Genomic DNA, 21,590 nt, shown 5'->3' on the forward strand with positions numbered 1-21,590 from the left:
CCATGTTTCTGTCTGCACTGAGGTCAGAACGCTATTGGATCAGACTCCACTCCCTTTCTAACCCAGTATGCTCTCAATCACACGACAGTGGTAGTAGATGGAGAAATTTCAGTGCCAGAATGAAAAAGTGAAATAGCTACTTATCCAGGAGTACCTGCACTCAATAAGTAGACCTGTACAAAACTGCATTGTTAATTTCTTAAGTCCCCTTTGGCTTCTGATAGCTTGTCTAGCTTTGTTCTCTCTCATTTTTCTTACACAATTCTGATTTGCTTTATTCTTTACATATTAAACCCATGGCAGTATCTCCTGAACTGCCATATGTGGATAAGTATGACTGTTCCATTATGTAAAAAGTGGCACAGAAAAGACTTCAGCTTGGATTATTCACTGTGTTGCTTTAAAAAGAAAAAAGGTCTTTATTACTTTGTGCAGCAGTGCAGTCACCTGGCATTGGGTCATTAGTGTTTTAGTCCTCTTTCCTTCACAACAATGCACAACATGCTAATTAGAGGGTTCTGAAAGCTAAGCAACCTGTTTTAAAATCAGACATTTTAATTTGCAGCTTTAATGGCTATATTATAATAATGGGCTTTGGAAGAGAGAAAAAAAAAGGCACTTCTCATGTTCCAATGGTGAGGCCCAGTGTAACAGAGGCTGACAAAATTAAAAACCTCATAATATGACCTTTGCTTGGGATAAAAGGCTGTTTCATAACAATTTCCTTTTGTTCTTTGTTTAAGCCATTACTCCAAAAGGAGACTCCGATTAATCTAAGTAAATGCATCATTACAGTCCTAATCCATGTCCTTCTGTCAGTGTCTGTTTTAATTAAATAAGAAACACTAGCAGAAAGATATCACGCACAAAGCTGTGGTTAAAGGGGGAGAGGCTTGGTTGATCAGGGTAAGATTAAAAAAGGCTTTACTGTTTTGTCCACTTACATAGCTGCAGAAGCTGTACTGTAGCAAGTGAAGAGGCGGGGGGGGGGGGGAAACTTGCAAAATAGTTTAACATGCTGCCCCTTGTTACTGTACAAAATCAACTAAACTGGTGCTGATTACTGTTAATTATATAGTGCATTCTGTATAAATATATAGAGAATTCAGAGGGAAACTGTATAACAATTAGTGGTCATCTCCTTATGGAGTTCATTTACCCTGGATAAATAATTGGAAACAGTGTTTTTATAATTGTAAGTAATAAACTGTTATACAATATTGGCATAACCACATAGAATTGTGTAATTTCAGTTTTACTCTGGTTTTATCATGAATGATACCTACAATATTCCATGTTAACAAAACCCCTTGTGATATAGTCTGAAAGATTTTTTGGGGAAATAACACAATTATTTTAAAGCCAATGAAGTATCTATTTTATACATCTAATCTAGTTAATATTTTTAGAGCCATACATATCTGTAAACTCTTCTTTAGGAGAGTTTTCTAGTGAGAGTATCTTCCCTACATCCAGACCATAATATCTGATGTAATGAAAAGAGAAAGTATGCAATGCTGAGAATAATTAATTTAGCCTAACAAGATGAAGATAAATGAAGCAAAGCAAGGATTGCATAAATCAAGAGGTCTTGTTTACAGTTTAAAACTACTTGATATTATGTAGTTTCTTATTCAATTTACAAAGGAAAAGTGCCTCACTTAAAGGTAATGTGTATTGTGATGCCAAGAAGTAAACGAAATTGTTTTTTTTATCACTATGGAAGTCAGTTGCATTCCTATTCAAATACCATGTTAATACCAGCTTTTTATACTCTTGCAACAATACAGTGATAAAAACCTAAGTACATATAACAGTTCAGAGTGAGCCAAAACCAGACAGTCTGAAGGAGTTTACATGTAAGATATTTATTTCAGGTAGCTCCTAAATTAACCTGAAATCTGGTATATTTATTGTCAATTGACTTTCTACATATAATCCTTCAAATATGTGTGTATTTATGCGAATATGTGACTGCATTTGCTAAAAGACAGGAAATGGCATTACTAATTCCATTAAGATTATTTATTTATTTATTTATTCCGCTCATTTCACAGTGTAGGAACCAAGGTGACTTACAATGTGGAAATAAATAATGCAATTTAAGTCATGAAGATCATTTTTCTGATTTGTTACAAAATGGCCTGTTGTTAGTCCCAAATGGAAAAGACCAATTGAATCAATGGAATTTACTAGTGTGTGAATTCACCTTTCAATAATTGACTTCAGTGAGTGTACTCTGGTTGAAACTAACCAATACAATGCAGGCCAATGTGTACATACTTTTTTTTTTAAAAAAAATCTGTCTTCATTCTTCCTAAATCTCTTAAATTAGTTTTTTGCATATTGGTGCACTGCTATGTTTCATCTTTAAATTTCCCAAACATTTAAAAATCCCGAATGAGTGTTCCCTTTTCTATAGTGCTTTGTCGTATTTTGCATCATTGCTCTCCACAAATGTTTTTGTTTCATTTTGTCCAAACTTCTAATGATTGCTTCTTTATATTTTATATATTCTTCTGTCAAAAATGTTCAGGCAGTTATTCGTACTTGTAAATATTTGTAAGTGTTCACAAAACTGCTTTCCGAGTAAAGTTCTCATAGATTTCCCATAGATGCACATTGCATCTATTATCTTCATTATCTTCCAGAGCCTTATCATTTCCTCAGTTGTTCCTTTGTGGAGGGCATGCCTCATTCCTTATGGAGACAGCATAAGTTGATGTGTGGAGAGCCATGTGCTATCTAAACTGTCTGGTCACTGAAGCAGGAGCAACAAATAGCTATATATTGGCTGCTATTTACTTCCCCATTGTGAGTTATAGAAATGGGAAACATGTCTATTTTCCCTGAAGATAAAATAAAAGGGTTTCTATTCTTCTCAGAAGTTGGCAATCTCAACAGATGTGAAGATGGGCTATTGTAATTGTTAACTGCCCTCGAGTTGACCCTGATTCATGGAGCCCCTGTGGATGAGACATCTCTAAGAACCCCTATCCTCCACTGCTTTGCTTTAGTTCTTGTAAATTCAGGCCTGTGACCTCCCTGATTGAGAACTTTATCACACAGTTCCATTTTAAAAGGGAATGTGATGGGGACGGGAGATGGCATAGAACGCATTTTACCACACAGGGAGAACGCTGCTGCCGCCACCAGACATTCCCATCACATTCTGGGGCAATTTTCAGGAACACACCTGGAATGTGATGGGAATGTTCAGTGGTGGTGGCAGCATTCTTCCTGTGCAGTAAAATGTGTTCTATGCCGCCTCCCATCCCCATCATGTTCCCTTTTAGAACACAACAGGCCCATTCCAGGGCCTGTGTGATAAAGTTCTGAGTCTAGCCTTATGTGTGATCTTGCTTTCTTTCTACTACCTTATTGTCTTTTCTAATGAGACATGCCTTCTCATGATGTGGCCAAAGGAGAACGGACTCACTTTGATCATCTTGGCTTCTAGGGAGACTCAGGCCTGATCTGTTCAAGGACCCATTTATTTGTCTCTTTGGCTGTCCACAGTATCCTGAGTACTCTTCTTCAACACCATATCTCAAATGAGTTGATTTTTTTCTTTTCCATTTTCTTCACTGATTCACATCCATACATGGTGATGGGGAATACAATGGCTTGGACGATTCTGACTTTAGTGCTCAGTTGTGTATCTTTACACTTTAGGATCTTGCCTAGTTCCTTCATAGCTGGCCTTCCCATTTCTAATCTTTTTCTGATTTTTTGACTGCAACTCCATGATGTTTTCTGCTAGTATTATGATGTCATCTGCATATCTTAGCTTGTTGATGCTCCTTCCTCCTATTTTCACTCCTCTTTTTTCTGAGTCAAACCTGCTCTTTGTATGACTTTTTTTTTTTTTTTTTTTGCATACAAGCTGAACAAATAGCGTGACAGAATGCAGCCTTGCCTGGACTCTTTGCCAATTGAGAAATATAATTAAGAAGTACCTTATAAAACAAACACTGATAACACTGTATTAGTTAAACATATTCAAAGCATGGCATCCATGTTCAAGATAGATAAGCAAATGTGTACAGACTGGCAAACTGTTGAGAAGTTGCAGAAGATCTCATTGACCCATAAGAATTGGACCTCCAGTGACATCCAGTCTAACACTCTGCCAAGGCGGGAATTCTCCTTTGTTGACATTCTTGATAGATCGCCATACAATGTCTGCTAATGTCTAATGCAGGAGGGCTCACTGCTTTCCAAAACACTCCACTATCACAAAACAATTTAAAATCTCTTTACTTAACAGTGGCCTTGGTTCATCCATCCATTTTAGGAATTCTCAGTGGGAAAAAAAAATTGGAGCAATTTGCACAAGTCTGCTTACTTGTACTAATTTTGGATGCTATATATGTGTATTCATTCTGGGAGGCATGAGAAGCACAAACAGAGTTTACTATGATTTAGCTTCTTGGGCTGCATCTACACGGACCACATAAAGTGGTCTCAGTTTTCACAGCAACCTGTCCAAATGATGTATAGGATGATTGGGGGGCGAACGTGTTCCTTTTCATTGCCCTAGGGCTTTAATCCAGAAGAAAAAGTGGGGTTTTATCCCAGTTTTCAGCATAAAATCCAGATATTCACGTGTGTGTGTGTGTCAACAGTGCTCCATAATGATGTTGGTATTAGGTGGTGTGTGTGTATGTACTCATGGGAGGTGGGCAGAGAGGAAAAAACCCCCTAGAGCAGCCATGGACGTGGGACCGTGCACAGTGTAATGTATCAGACCAGAGTGTGTTTGAAGGGGAGTGTGGTTGCTGTGGATCAGAGTAATCCCAAAATAAGATGGCTTTTCCTGTCAATGTAGACATACCCTTAATCTCACAGAAACTTGTTCTTGAGAGGTGAAATACCCTGACAGACTTTGAAATATGACATGGGGGGCTGCAACTGAAGAGAAGAAAGTTTGGGCCCTGTCTTACATCAGCTTAAGTGCCTTTCTTTTCTGCAAAAGTCTTTATGGATCACAGCCTGTTAGTACATTATGGGTACTCCCTTTTCTTGTTGCTTCTGAGACTTTTGAAGGAAATACTTGTATTTTGTGTCTGTGAATGGACAGCAACATTGACACTGAAAGAGCTACCATTGGCAGTGAAACATGTACATAGCCATTTTGAAAAGGAAGCCTTTATAAGTGGCGATCAAATGCTTTACGAAAAGTGTTGAGTGCATATAGTTATTTGTTGATAGCATTGACTTATAAGTAACTACTTAGCCATGAAATATACTATTTTGAGTAAATTATATTTAGTCACTTACCAGCTTGTCTTGATATGTTCATAGCTTGGTCTACGAGACTTGACATTTTATTGATCCGAGCGATTTCCAAGGAAGTGTGCTCCCTCTTTACAGTACCCAGATAAGCAGTGGTATCTAGGGTAATCACCGGCAGTACTAAAAACCTCTTTCAATAGTAAATTACATATTCTTGTGTCTGTGATTTAAAAAAAAAAATCTCAGGGGGTCATGAACAGATCCTTGCAACTGCTTCTAAGGATTTCAATAAATAGCACTTTTTGTCCAAACAATTGCCTTTTATATTACTTTTAAACAAAACTACTAGTCCATCAAGAGTTTCAAAAGGAAAAACAATTCTGCAGAGTGCTGGTATGGCAGCACAGACCAATCATTATGGCACCCATTCTCTAGTCCTTTATTTTTCAAGTTTGCAACAATAGGTTGTTGATTCAATGGACAAGACCAGAACAATTAAGTTCTCTGTTTAGCAGCAGTGCAGCATTTTAATGCCCTCCTCTAATAATGGTCTCATTATTGTTATTCTAAGACTGGGCCTCAGGAGGAGGAATATTTGCTGGAGGTACGTCATTATTTTGCAAATTTCGATTAGCTCATCATGTTGTCTGTACTGTGAAAATCGTAGCTAATTAGAGCAGCCAGTTAGACTACCAGCTTTTGAGCTTATGAGTTAAAAGGTAGCATACTTGATAGGCCAATGATGTGAAAAAGGTGGTTAAAAGGAGGATTAGGGCTGTTGCCTTAGTAACTCTAACTTCCATCTGTGAGGGAACAATGGACTTGTGTTTCTCCCCCACCTTGGTGTAAAAATTGGTTTTGTTTTGAAAGGACAGGGCTCTTTATATGACAATCTGGAATTCAGCCTGAGTGTAGTTTTAGTTGTTAGGAGAGACCATTGGGGGATAGGCAGGGTGAAAGGTCATGGTGAGCTCAAGGACATGAAAGGTTGTTGTCTCATGTAACAATAGCAGATTGTTTTGTCTTATTATTTCTAGCCAACCACTAAGTCAGGTGATGGAACAAATACCTCAAGATTAGTCAGGTGAAACAGGAAAGAGAGATAATGTACTTTTCAGAGAACAAAAGATAACTTTAGTTCACTTTTACTAAACAAAGTTGGATTTATTTGTGTCCATCCTCTGGAAAAAAAATAAAACGTTAAAGGGCTTGTTTACTAAATGACAGTTCCTGTGTGCTTTTGTACCACACTGCCTCTGTAGACCATCACATTGCTGGAAAGCACTCCAATGTGTTAGAAAATATTATTCAAGCTTTCTTCCCAGAAAGAAAAAACCCCAGGAGTATCATTGATGTGATACTTAACAATAAATTTAGCCGATGTGCTTTCTCACATTATTGGATTCTTAAAAAGGTTTTCCTTCAAACACCCAAAGAATAATATTCACTATAAATATGAAGAAAGTTTGCTTCCACACTTTTCAGCATGTTACTGTCTATAGCAGTTCTCATGGAAAGTTTACGACAAATGTTTTTAAGAGGAGCTGCTACAAAGCCCATTACTCCAATGTAAAAATATACATTTGCTGCTTGTTTTGTGGAAAGGGAAGGTCAAGCCTCTTTGTGTAAGGTCTGATCTTGAAAAGGTTCAGCCCTTTGTCTGTAGGGAACATAAAGGTACTTTGGGGCTGTTTAATAAAACAGATCCAACATGCTTTTTGCAGGGAAATCATTTTTGTTAAAGTGAAAAGGCTTCAATCTCCTGGATTTTGCCCAGGGCTCCCTAAACCTAACTCATTGATTTTTAAAAAGAATAGACAGCATAGACAAGTTGCACTTTCCTTTATTTTCCCTCTTCTTTAACATGACATCTTAGTTATCCAGAACTTCTGTTGATTTTTTTCTTTTTCCTTCCTAACCTGAGCTACAGCCATCACATTTCTGCTGTGATACCAAGGTTTTTAGCCTTCTTCCTTATGACACTGTCAGTCAGCAAACATGTCTCCTTTCTCTTTTCTAACCACAGTATATACTTTCTAATTTTCTATTTTGCTTTCTTGCTTGAACTGTCTGTAATAACAGCTCACACTGATCTACTATAATTGCAATTCCCCCAACCCATCCCATCCAGCATGGGCTGTTTATTAACATGGGTGGGTGGTAAGGAAACTTTAATAAGTGCTAGGTTTTCCCCTTTCTTTAATTCTGCCCTCACTTGAACTGGATGCCTCTTATCTTCTCCTTGCTCTTGGCCACTTTTATTTTTATTTTTTCTTTCCCTGTGACAACACAGATGGACAGCCTTGCATAAACTGATAACTCTGATAACTAGTCATATGTTGCAGCAAGTAACATTTATTCTGCATTTGAGAATTCCCATGATTCTTACTTTCTTTGCTCACTGGGCAAGAACCAAGGGATCTGCCAACAGCTGAGTAGGATCATGGTGGGAACAACAGCATTGGCTACTCATGTGACTAGATATCAAGAACTGGAAAAACCTTTAATTGTCTGAACTTGAAACACTAGATTAATGTGTAAGTACTTTCTATCTGCCCCCCCCCCCCAAAAAAAAAATTTGGAGCATATGAAACCAAATCCAGTTAACTATTTTGTTTTAGCTTTATCCTTTTATTTCATTTGTCCTAAAACATTTGGTGGAAAAGTTCATATGCTGCTCAGGGTTAACTGGAAGATAATATAAAGGGTTAACCAGAAGAGAATTGCAAATGAACTGATCTAGAAAGTTGATTATTAATCCAGCAAGAGAAAAATATCCATCTAGTAAGCAAGAATTAGTACCCAAAGAGCTGCTAATACTGTTCAGCCTGTCGGTTTGGAATGGCAGAGCCAGGTAAGCACACACATCTTCTTCAAAGGATTAAATGGTTTCCTTGAGGAAATATCTAATTTTAGATATTATTTGTTCAGGGTGAGGGGGAGGAAGACAAAGTATATTGAGCATAATGTAACCCACTTTCTCCCATAAGTGATCAAATATATATTTAAAATCTGCTTTGGCAATAATGCTCTTTTCTGTTACTAGATTGTAAAATACTTTTCTTGGGTTGCGGTTAAGAACAAGGGTAGATTAGAAAAAACAAAACAAACTTTAATGTGGTGTTCTTCAGAATAATTCTCCATGGTGCAGCTTCAGAAAGTATATCAGTTATCTTGTAGTGTAAAAGCTGTGGAGAATTGAAAACTACAGAAGGAAGAAAAAGATGAGGTGGGGCTTCTACATGAAGAAAAGCAGTAATTACAAAAACAGTGGTGTCATTATGGAGACTGGAGAATTTGTCCCTGTGTGAGTGCATACATAAGCCCCCACTCTCACCAATGTCTCCTAAAACTAGGGCTGCCATAATTGTCCACTTTTACCAGGGACAAAATGTAGGACAAATTCAAGACCAAACTGTAGGGCAACTGCAGGACAAAACTCAGCTCAAAATGTAGGACATTTAAGGTCCACCATTTTTCTTCAATGTCCTACATTTTGGGCTGAGTTTTGTCCTGCAGTTGTCCTACAGTTTGGTCTTGAATTTGTTCCACATTTTGTCCCTGGTAAAAGTGGACAATTATGGCAACCCTACCTAAAACACTACTTCTCCATGAAAATTTCAAAGTTGTAGGTACTGTATTAAGAGGTAAAAAAAGGTAACATAAGAGTGAGTGACAAGGTGACAGGCTATGGCATGTTTGCTGGAAAACTCAGCAAACCCAAGCTTTCTGTTGTTTGAAAAGAGTAATTATTAGCCAGCTTTTCTGAAGGACTTCTTCACAGAATGATTGTCAGATGCCCCATCTTCCAGTTATCAGCTGTTGCATTTTGTGTGCTCTTCCAGTCAGTCATTAGACACAAACAAATCAATTTACCTTTTAAGCAAACAGTCCAATGCTTAGGGAAGAAGGCCTATCTCAGTTAATCCAGTTTGTACTACCAGAACACCTTTTTAGCCTGGGGATCTTTTGTATGTAACGTTCAGTGCATTATCTCTGGGCTATATGAGGGCCATGTCTCCTCCTGTTAACTGTTTCCTGTTTGCATAGGAAAGATAAATTTAAGGAAGCAGACAGCAAATAGCCAAATATCAAATCTTTCTAATCTGTACGTGGACCTGAGTACAACATGCTTAAACTGCAGTTGAATCTCCAAAACCTTAGCCAGTTGTTTTTAACATACCAGTATTGAGGTGGGGGGTTGAAGTAGAATTTCCATGAAATGATTAGGCTTCAAAAATGTGTTTTTGCCTGTATATAATTTGATCCTGTTCTAATAAATCTAGGCTAGTTTGCAAGCAAGAATCAGTAATCCATTTAATACCTATTATAAATTTTAGTTTATTAGCAGAGGTTTAATGGACCAATCCCTACTTTCATTTCTTAAGAAAAAGGTATGAAAAAAGTAACAGGCATACTATTTCCAAAGTTGAATAAGAGATATGCCATAAATGTTCTAGCGTGAATGAAACATGGTTTTTGTCAAGATGTGTGTATTTTAGAATTGTGTAAAAACAAAACTAAAAATGATAAGCAGTAGCAAATAACCCACAAACAGGAGCAAGTAAACATACACCCATACCCAACTGTCCCCACACACAGAGGTCTAAAACAAATATCATGCTGCACTGATGTACCTTCTCCAACATCCCAGGCTCTGGTGCAACTGGAAAACTTGTGGCTGTAGTAGACAGGAGAGATCTCCTCTTCCAGATTCCACTGAATCTGGACATAAACTATTCCTTCTGTAGGTGTCTCCTTTTAAACTGAGTTCTATGCATCAAACGTACTCCTTTGGGTTCTATACTGGGACCCAGATGTCTTATGAAGTAGGAAAGATTATTTATTAAGTAAATATACAAACAGCAACAAAATTAATTTCTTATTACCTTTGACTTCTTTTGGGTTTTTTTTTTGTTCTGTACTCAACTGTTTCTCCTGATGTGTAAGGACCAGAATTTAAATTTTGTGCTGGCCAAATGGCCGTAATAAAGCTATGAATTAAAATGAAATGAATTTAAATCAGCAATAATTAGTAGACTGCTCCTAATATTCTTAATATGGTAAGTACATATAGTTTTGAGTGTCAGAAGAGTAAAGAAGGAATAGGTATGATATATGCTGGACATATAGGTTGACAAACATTAACAAGAGATAATTAGTTAGCATACTGAGGACATAAATTTCCCTAGGGCCTAAATGATTATAGCAGAAGGGATAAATTATGAAAGATCTGAAAGATGCCAACAGTCCTTGAGTTATCTAAACTGAAAAAAAGTTTTATGAGTATGCTGTAATGTTTAAAGTTGTAAATTACATTTTCATGTGAGAGATAAAATAAAAACATTTGAACAACTTTGTTTAAATCTGGTCAGTTTTTATTGAATACTGGAGGGAAAAAAATCCAGTTGAAGTAACATAGATCTTAAAGTAGTTGTGATGGCCAAAACATTATGATTTTGTTGTTTATAAGATCAGTTGATACGACAGTTTTATATCATTGCTTACAATTACATTTTTCATTTTCTTTTCAGTTTTGTATTTTATAGGCTATATAATAAAAATTAAAAATAAATGAATATATAGAAATAATATGGTCTCTACAGTAGAGAACCATGGTTTCTCTTGGTATGAAAATATTATCTTCTTTCCTCTTTTATACAGAAGGGGAAGAGAATGAAAGCTATTCTTTTCACTTTCAAATTAATGGCACACACCCCCCACACCCCCCTTTACCTCTCAGTTTGGGTAACTGTGTTTTGCTCTAACTGTGGTTTGTTAAAATGAAAATGAGATCTGACTCTGGTCTGATATCTTGGATTATTCATTGATCAGAATTAGAACAAACCACAGCTCCCCACATTCAATTGTAATGGTGCAATGGGGCTGCTGCCACACTGAAGAATTAATGCAGTTGGACAATGCTTTAACTGACATGATCCATCCTATGGAGTCCTGGAATTTGTAGTTTGTTGCAGCAATAGAGCTCTCTGACTAAATATAACCGCTAAAGACTAAATATCTAACAAAACTACAAATCCCAGAATTCCAAAGCATTGAGCCCTGGCAGTTATAATGGCCTCCAGTTGCATTAATTCTGCAGTGTAGATGTAGCCTGGGTTACTTTAAAAAACAGCAGCTTTCAACCTCTCATTTTGTGCAAAAAGAAAGAGGAAAAGGAAACAAGTGCATGAACCAAAGGGTAAGGGCACCATGTAACATAATCGAAAAGCAGGGTTCCTTGTTAACTTTAAGCTGGGTCAGTGAGGCCACCCATTTTCACATCTCTACCTCCAGTCCATATAATTTATCTGTCTTCCTCTATACTTAATTTTACCATGCTTGTATTTGGAGAAATTTAACAAATTTAACAAATTAAATGTAACAAATAGCCTTATACAAATGGTCCCTTCTACCTAACAATACCCAAACATGTAAAATGTATCAATGGACAGCAGATACATGTTGTCATGAGTTTGTGATGGAGGCTGAACAGACATTTTGGCTACTTTGCTTTCATTTGTTATAGCCTGGAAATGGCTATGAGCAAGCTTGTTAAGAAGCCTAAAATAAGACTGTAGTGCAACACAAACCACTGGAATGTCTATATTTGTTGCATGTGACAAGAAATCCTGTCTAGTCCTTTAATGAATAATGCAAAAAGGGGTGGCATGTAATGGATAATAATGGGCAGAATGAATGTGTTGCTTTTTCCTGGGAGTTGTCTGGAGAGAAAGAATGAGACCATTGTTTAGAACATTTATTTCTGGTGGTTGCTAGAATCTGAGGATGATGCATGAACAGACAAAATACATTGAAACAGTTGGAACAAACTACATTATATTTTGTGTGTACCTTTGTATTTCAACGACCTCATATTTTAAGGACTCAGCAATGGTCAGCTAGTACTACAAAGATGCTGTGAGCTAGCTTTCCCAATCTGTATTGTGTAGTAGTTCTTCTAAGGTAGGGTTTGGGACTCTGCAGTCTACTAGATGTTGCTGAACTACAGCTCCCACAATTCCTAACCATTGGCTCTGTTCTGTAGGACTGCTGGGAGTTGCAGTCTAACATCTGGAGGGTCACACTGTTCCTACCCTTGCTATAAGTCCAATATGAACTGACCCCCCCCCCCCCACAGCTCACTAAACGGCCTTTTCACACATTACAATGCAATTAATTCAACGTACTTTTTTTTTTGCAAATGTATGATACTTGCAAAAGTACTAAGACTGATTGCAATTCTATGATGAGCATATGTTCAGCATTAAGTATGAATTTACTATTGCATATATAAAACTGCTCTAAAAGTGCTGGGACAAATTTGATCAGCAGGAAAGCCATTTTTGTTTTAATGTTTCTAGCAAGTGAAGCAAAACGGTGCCTGCCAAAAGATCCAAGTTGTTCCACTGTCCAATATAGCATTTTGTCAGTGCACAAAATGCATGGATTCACACAGCTGCCTGTATACAACTTCCTGGCTCATGTCTAGAGGTATAAAAAAGCAAGGAGGATCTTCAGCCTCTCCTAGCAGCAGCTGTTCAGGCAACATTGCTTACAGAGTGACTATTTGCACATATACAATGGCACATCTCTTTTCCTTTGATGGCATGATCTATATGATTGTTCTATGCAGTCTTGGCATTGGATGAATGGTGATAGACAGGTACAGATTCACAGAACATTCTGCAATAGTTTTGCATATTCCAGCTTGGGTTTACTGATAAAATACATGAGAAACGTTGGCTTTCACATAACACTACCAGGTGTCGATTGTCGTGGAATGGCTGCGGGGATCATCTCATGATGGGATCTAGAGTGTATTGTTCAAACACATCCTGGAAATGATAATAAGCAAAAAGCAGATCAGATGTATCTGTTCAGAAACCCTGGCCAACTCTCAGTGCCAAGTAAATTAGTGCTATTGTGATATAACCATTACTTCAGTTTGGAGAATTTCCTCATGAGTGCACTCACTTTGAAGAACAAATTATTATTGCTTAGACACACTGCATTCTGCTTTCCAACTTACATAACATTCTTGCTTTTATGCTAAACAACATGGCTCAGGTTTCACATATTGCAGTGTGTGTGTGTGTGTGTGTGTGTTCCAACTCTGAATTAAGATTTCAGAGTGGTTGTAATCAAATTGCATGTCACTGTGATGAATCAGTTTTCCATGTCTCCCTGTTATTCTGTATAAAGTGGTTTTTGGCTACTCTGCCAATTCTCTTCCCTTCCTTTCGGCTTATCTGTTGTACCCTGTTTAAGGCTATCATCACATTACAGTTGTTGCAGAATGAAGTAACTATTAAATACCCCATGACTACTGTCTGTTAAGACTGATTAGTACTTCTGAGTAATGTACTAATATGTAAATACTCTGAAAAGGGTGGGGAGCAGTTTCACTTTTGGTTTTGTTTCAATTGTTCCAGTTAGGAAATATGAATAAGAAAAAAATATTCTTGGAACAGATATCTATCTTCCAACAAGATCAAAAGCATGATTTCCCCTCATAATTAACTTACATTTCTTTAAAGCCACTGCTTCATGAACAAGTGTAAAATGATCTTATTTTGGGTTAGTTTGGATAGTAACACTGAAGCTTTTACCTCTTGTTATGTAGTATATATACAATAAGAGATAAAATATTGGTAACTTATTGTAGTTTGGCTTATTTGCTTTGGTTTTTCTGCTATGGAACCATTGTATAACATGCTGTCTGTCCAATGGAAGATACTGTTATCTGGTGAAAAAATGGGCTTATTTAGTAGAAGGTGATGATGGAAGGCGACTCAGTGCGGTACAGTGAATTTGATATGGGTTCAGTGTGGTTTTGACTGGTCTAAATTAATGATTTTAAGTGAATTGTTTACATTTTTGCATTAAAACTAGCTTTTGATATTTTGTTTTAGTGTATCATGTGAACCAATTTGGAACCCATATGGGAGAAAAGAGGGATATAAAACAAATAAATAAATCAATAATGTTGGTTTGAATGTTGAATTAAGATTGTCAACTAAGATTTAAATCCTCACTCAGACATGGTAACCGACCAGGTGATCTTATGCAATTCACACTCTCTCAGCCTCAAAGGAAGGCAATGGCAAACTTTCTCTGAAGCTTGCCAAGAAAACCCTTGGATAAGGTCACTGTAAGTTAGACTCGGCTTGAAGGTATATAACAATAGCAGTCTTATCACTACCACTTAGTAGTCTGCTGTAGGGATATGGAATGGTTTTAGTGTTGTTTTCTCCTGCATTTTAAGTTTTTTAAAAGTTCTTTTTGTCCTGAATATTGGAAAAAACAAACAAACAATTTTTGGTAGATTCTGCAAAAATAAACTGCAACATAAGTTGTTTCTATTTGCACTGGCCATATTCAATAAGTGTAACTGTTTTGAGCATGGAGAGGACAATGCAGTAAATGCACTCTAAATAAGAATGAAAGAAAAGAAATCTATAACAAGAAAGAGAGAGAAGGGGAAAGCAAGCAATGTGATTTCAGCAACAATATGGGATTCCAACATGGACATTTAAGAGTCAGATCTGTCAGTTATAGAATCATGGAATCTTAGAGCTGGAAGAGGTTACAAGGACCATTTAGCCCAACCCCCTGCTACGCAGAAATATACAACTGAAGCACATCTGAAAGATGCCTATCCAACCTCTGTTTGAAGACCTCAAAACAAAAGAAGAAAAGAAAAGGCATCCAGTACCCTCTGAGGCAGTTTATTCCCCTGTTGACCAGTTCTTGCAGTAAAGAATTTCTCCCTAATGTTTAGGTGGAATTTCTTTTCTCTTATAATTTTAATCCACTGGTTTTCATTTTAGTCTCTAGCAGCAGAAAACAAGCTTGCTTCATCTTCTATATGATATCCTTTCAGATATGTAAAAGCTGCTTTCTTATTATGACCAAGTAACCTGAAACAAAATATGTGTGTGTGTGTGTGGGGGGGGGGCAGCTCTTCAGCACCATCTAAGACTATACAGGGGGAACTGAGCCCTCCTCAAGAATAATTAGCCAAAATTGGACCATCAAGACTCCTGTGTAGTCAGACATCCTCGAGACTTATAATTCACCATGTGGGGCACCATAGAAAGAGAGAGCAAGAGGGCCAAAACAGATGGCCATGAAGTGGTGGCTTGAAGCCGCCCCTGCCAAAGATGCCTCGGAACCTGGCAAACACACACTGTAGTCCCGAAGGCGCCCTACACTGCTGAGCCAAATAGGAGCGGAAAAGATCCACTCCTATTTGGACTGGTTTTGGACTACCTTAGGTGGCCCCAGTGCAACCCCAAGGCAGTTTCCAGGCACTCCATGCATATCCAAACGTCACACCCCCAGAATGGCTGAATGCTGCCTCGTTTGATAGACTGAGTGGCTTCCAGGCACCAGGGTGTGTGTGTTGTAAAAGTGTCATGCCCCCAAGCTGCCCAGAAGCCAGCTTTTCCAGCCAGTCTGTTCAGGCCCATAAACAGCATTCTATATTTTCATTGTTTGGTTAAAATATATGTGCAATTAGACAGAATTAATAATGAACTCCCTGCCAATATTGAGCCCCAGTGTATGGAGATTTCCAGACAGGAGCAAAGCAGATTGCTCCCGTCCTTTACGCGTGGTATTCACACAATTGGGGAGAAGATTATCACACCCCCGCACACTTATCCCATCCTTCTCTCATCCATAAAGAGTAATGGATTCATCATTTGGTATTAATGGAAACTCCCATTAATACCAAATAATGGGTCCATTACTCGTTATGGATGGGGGAAGCATGGGAAATGCGTGCGGAGGTGTAATAATCTTCTCCCCAATTGTGCGAATACCACTGGTTAAGGATAGGAGCAATCCACTTTGCTCCTTCATGTGATAATCTCCTATGATTTCTCCCATGTTAGACTTCATAAAATATCAAGTTTTTCTATCTCAGATATGGAGAATCTGCAGATTGATGGAACCATACTGTATAACTGCTCAAAAACTGTCTTCATGCTAACCTTCCTGTATCTTTGCACTTGAGCTCTGGACTCTCTTTCTGTATAGTTAGAGAGATAGATCCATGTATGCTGAATGTAAGTTTAGCACCATGACATGGTAGCTGTACTTTTTCTAAAGGCATAGTGAAGATGGAAAACACACTATAATTTGTTTTTCTTTGCATTCATTAGTATGAGTGTATATCCTAATCTTTGTTACTCCCTTCCCTTGTAATTCTGTACCTTTGATAGTGCTGGAGACATAAGGTTGGGGCTCTTTCATACTACAGAGTTATAGCACTGTACTGCAATTCCAGTTTAACTGCCATGGCTGCATCTTATGGGATTGTGGGATTGATAGTTTTATAAAGCATTAGAACATCCTGGCAGAAAATTTTAAATACTCCTCCCAAATGGCAACTCCTAAGATTCCACAGGATGGAACCATGAAGATTTTCACACTAGCTCAGAAATGATGGTCAAATGTTGCTGAATTGTTGAGGAAGTGTGCGTGTGTGAAAGCCTGGTGCACCTCATCAACGTCAAGGGATCGTTGGCTCCCCTCTAGTGTCAGAGAACTGTTTGGGAAGAGGCAATTTCCTTTGAACACAAAGTTTCTGTTCAGAGGAAATCCCCTCTCACCAAACGATTAACTGATGGTAGAGGAGAGCTGACGATTCCGTGTTGAGGAAGCGCACCAGGCTTTCACACACATGCACTTCCTCAATGATCCAGCAATGTTTTACCAGCACTTCTAAGCTGGTGTGAAAATCTTCTATGGTAGTTAAAGAAGAATCATAGCACTATAATTGCATAGTGTGAAAGGGTCCCTGGAGTCAAAGGGCTACATGGAAGAATCCATATGTGCTGTAAGATTTCTGGATTTGTCCCTGCCCCTGTCCCAAAGCTATTTCCAAAGTTTGAGGCCCCATATCATACTAAGAATAACATATATCATCTAGGTTTTCAGTAAGCAAAAGGCTCAATTCAGACTTTTCTCTCTGTCTGTAAACTGAGATAATTTGCTGAAGGACAATATACACATCCAAGGGGATCTTACAAAATGTCACTAGGATTTTTTGTTTGTTTGTTTGTTTTAGACATGTTTGAAACATGGCCTTAACACATTTCTTATCTGAACTGGCCTCTGGTCAAATTTGCCAGTTACATCTTATTCTTCCTCTTTTGTACTTCTGATTTCAAAGCAATAAGCAAATGGACATTGTACACCCTTGTTTATGACCTGCTGTATATACAATTGCCTTTAGAGATTAGAGAGGCACAGCACTAACACTGTCTGTTGGGTTTATTTTTTACCAGGTTTTCAAGGCAAAGCATATTGTAAACTGTTCCTCTGGCAACATTTATAGCACTATCCTATATGCTATTGTGTCAATAAACTGTTCTTTAAAATAAGTGATGATACATCTAAACCTGTCACTTGGTTAATTTTGCAATGGGCTCTTTATGTTGCCTTTCCTAATAGGGCTCCATAATATTTTAACTGCTTGTCATTCTGAGGATCCTTTGTAATTATTCCAATGAATGAATCAACCCATCACAGAATGCTATTTCTCTGTTGGGATAGGCGTAGGTTGATTCCTATAGAATAAAAATGAGTAAGTTAGTTTTTAAGTATCTGTTTTTTTCTAATTATCCTTGCTTGTCAAATATTTAAATTAAGAGTGAAACAAAACGAAATATATGAGGAAAGGTTAAAACAGTTGGGTATGTTCAGCCTGGTGAAGAGAAGACTGATGGATGGGGTTGAGATGGCTGTATCATTTAAATATCTCAAGAGCTGTCCCAGAAGGTAGGACCAGGCCTAATGGATTTAAGTTACAAGAGGTTACATTCCAATTGAACATTGGAAGGAACTTCTTGACAGCAAGAGTACTTTGAGTCTTTTTCTCTAGATGTTTTTTAAAAAAAAAGAGTATGGACAGACACCTACTTGCTGGGGATGCTCTAGATAGATTTCCAGAATTGAATGAGTGGTTGGACCTGATGATCTATAGGTCCCCCACCCAAATCTATGATTCTAAACCTGCAGGAATTCTGCTGCTCAGGAAGTACTGCCTATAGAGGTGCATGTTTGTTTCATGTTTCATGTTTCCTTTCATTTAAACATGAAACAAAGCAGAACTCATAAATCCTGATACAGGTTGAAGTCTTCTGGACAAAAGAAGAATTCTGTGCTTATCGCCATCATTTGGCGTAGCATCAACTGTGTATTGTACAGATTAAGAAGGGTTAGTAACCATTGCTTGCATTCTACTGGCTGAACAATAGGATCTGGTAGAACTGAAAGGAGGCAATCCTTCCTCAACACTGCAGCCCTTTTGTACCTCCTACCATGAAGCTGGTTGGCTAGGAAGTGCTTGGATCTAGTTTTAGAGTAGCACAGACAATTGAAATAGGGTTGGGAGGAACAGCTCAGCTGGAGGCACCAGTGAAACATTGGATTTCTTTCATATAGTGGGAAAACAGCACATCAATTCTTTTGGTTGTCCACGAACTCCAAATGCCCACAGGCATGCATTATTACCTTTATCCTGGTTCATATTAAACACTGGTTTCTCACTATGTGAATATGTCCTAAGCTTGCCTCCTCTTCACTTTACCCTTTCAATGCTTCTGCTTTTAAACTAATCACAGTTTGACATAATGTTTGAACTTAAGTAAAGGTGCTTTGTACAAAATGATGCCCAGTGAGAACAAGCTAAGATCCAAAATGATAAATTGTTATGACCACACTTTAAAGAAACTCTTGTTTATAAATGGGAATTGTGGTTTAGTTTAATAATAAAAAGAGGAGCTTTTCATTGCCTCCTTTTGGAATGTCCTGAGAGGCAGGAGTAAGCCTGAGGTTTAGCAGACTCTTTCGAAATGGTAAATAGTCTTGTGAAATTCACTGAACAATAACATGTGCTATTTAGATTCATTGTATCAAGAACAACAATCTTGGTGATGTTACTAATTTGGTCTTGAGTCTTCTTCCATTTTCTTCTTCAGGAATACTGTTAAAGTCTGTAGGCCTTTATAGGCTATGACCCTGTTCTACAGAATGCTGGGATTTGTAGTTTGGTGATGTGCCAGAGTTCTCTGACAGACCAGGCTGAATACCTCACAAAATTATCAATTTCAGGATTCCACAGGATGGAGCCATGAAGTTAAAGTGGCAAACTGTTTTAATTCTGCAGTGTGGATACATCCTTAGGTAACATTTAAGTGTTTTCAAAACTTCATCTGCATAACACCAGATATTAACTTTCAAAAATTTCTTGCGTTCCATGTTCAGCTTCAAAATATTAGAACTCTGGTCATCAAATAATCAAGAAGTTTCATTGACAAGTTACAGACTAATCAGAGGAACATTTCTTTCAGCTATCATGTAATAGTTAGCTTAGGAATTTATTGCTTATAAGAGATGGAGATGGTCAATACATTACATTCCTTTCAAAGAGTGGAAAAAAAATTCATGGCAGCTAAGGCTGCAAAAGTCAGCTCATGAGCTATAAGAAAGAATGTGAGTGCTGCTGGGCTAGGAGATGGGTGGGCGACAACTGGTGAAAGGGTATTTTCAATGGTTCACCTGGACTTTGCTTATTGTCTTTTCAGCAGCGAGAGGAGAAATTTTAATTTTCCTGGGCTTTTGAAATTTGTTTATTTTTAATACACCATATTTTAGCCCTGTTGTATACTTTTAGTTAATATTTGTGTTTTGTAATCCTATGTTGTTTGCTGATACAGACATCATTGTGCTGCTTTCATTTGTTTAATTGATTGATAATTTTTTATTCTATTTTAAATTTTTAGCTGCAATCCTGTGCACATGGGAATAAATTAGTGAATTAAATATGCTTACTTCTTACTTTTCTTTACAGACAGCAGCTGAATTTCATGTTGATTTTTAGGCATTTTTGATAAGTACCTTAAAAGTGAAATTTTGTTGAGGTTATTTATTGAAGTCATACGGTGGATGCAGTTCATGAACTGCTTGTTCCAAATAACTCCTACTAATTTCAGTGAGATTATTACTCTTTAAATGTTTGGATGTTTGCAGGTATTGATTGCTAAATAAGCAGCTAGCGATATCATTTGTTTAGTATTGATTTGAGAACAAATGAACTGGAAATTTAAAAAGCCTCTTCTGTGCCTCTTCTTAATAATTGCATTTTTCCCAGCTATCTACTTTTCATATTAGGACTATTTTATGAGTGTAATATTTTAATTATCTGTCTCTATGTATTCCTTCATTCTTTCATCTAGCTACTCACCTGTCTTTGATGTGTAGATGGGAGTTTTATATAAAGTCCCTTGTACCTTTCGAAAACAAAATATGAATGGGCCCTTTCAGCCACTGAATACTCAACACTGAGCTGCAAGCATATTTATCCATTCTATCTTCACATTTTAGTATAAACTATTGTAGGTATACTCTTTGAAACTATAATGTATGGAACTATTAAAAAGTGTAGCTCTTTTAGGCTCATTAGAAGTTATATCATTGCCTTCTGTCAAATTAATACAAGAATGTTAATTGTGTGGATCAGATGCACACAGATAACATATCCATTCCCAAAGAGTTAAAGCCTCCCAACATTCTTCTCAGTTCCCATCCATGCAGCTGATGGAAGCAATTGAGACCAACACTGGCTGTGTTGTCTACACAGCTGGCTTTCCACTGTTAGCATGGGTTTGTAGATTTCATGGAAAATATTTCTAAGGCATGCTTCCCATCCTTGTGTAGTGCAGTGCAGACAGGTGATATCTAAGTGTGTGTGCGCATATGCATTTTTAATACAGTTGGCCCTTCTTATACACGGATTTTTTATACATGGATTCAAGCATCCACAGTTTGAAAATATTCAAAAAAAGTATAAATTTCAAATATCAAACCTTGATTTTCCATTTTTATAAGGGACACCACTTTGCTATGTCATTATATTTAATGGAACTTGAGCATACACGGATTTTGTGATGGACGGGGGATCTTGGAACCAAACCCCAGCATATAACAAGGGCCCACTGTACACTCTTCTGACTATATTGTGTGCCTGTGAGACTGGATTCTATTCTAGGTTTTTCCCCCTGTGATAGCTACCATTAATATCTTAATGATAATACCAGGAAACTGAGCAGATCACATAACATGTTTTGAGCTGGAGTTTCTTTTGTTAAATATAATGTAGTCTGAAGGTGTATTTGCATTATTTTATCAGATACAAGCTGTTTTTACAATTCAACTTCTTCCTCTACCCTGTCAGTGATAAAAGGTATTATATAAATTTTTGACCTTTGTTATTCACTTGCTATTGTTTATAACTTCATGCTCTTTGCATAGGTTATGAAATGTACCATTACAGGTGT

The 21,590-nt window shown here is 37.4% G+C and overlaps 1 protein-coding gene across 11 annotated transcripts in view; it reads left to right on the plus strand.

Moving 5' to 3' along the window:
* The window catches only part of SOX6 (SRY-box transcription factor 6), a 582,676-nt gene that overhangs the window by 173,514 nt on the left and 387,572 nt on the right, over nt 1-21,590 (plus strand). For 2 of the 11 annotated variants that reach the window (XM_089521091.1, XM_089521098.1), the window contains exon 1: nt 7,629-7,775. The exons of 8 other annotated variants lie outside the window; for them this stretch is intronic. The gene's annotated coding sequence lies outside the window, so the exon portion shown is untranslated. Of the gene's footprint in view, nt 1-7,628; nt 7,776-8,071; nt 8,093-21,590 lie in introns of those variants that run through there. One more of the 11 variants, XM_089521085.1, reaches the window with a different exon arrangement.

The sequence above is a fragment of the Sceloporus occidentalis genome, unplaced genomic scaffold (genome assembly GCF_023333645.1).
Source record: "Sceloporus occidentalis isolate IW3139 unplaced genomic scaffold, rSceOcc1.0.p SCAF_4, whole genome shotgun sequence".
NCBI lineage: Eukaryota > Metazoa > Chordata > Lepidosauria > Squamata > Phrynosomatidae > Sceloporus > Sceloporus occidentalis.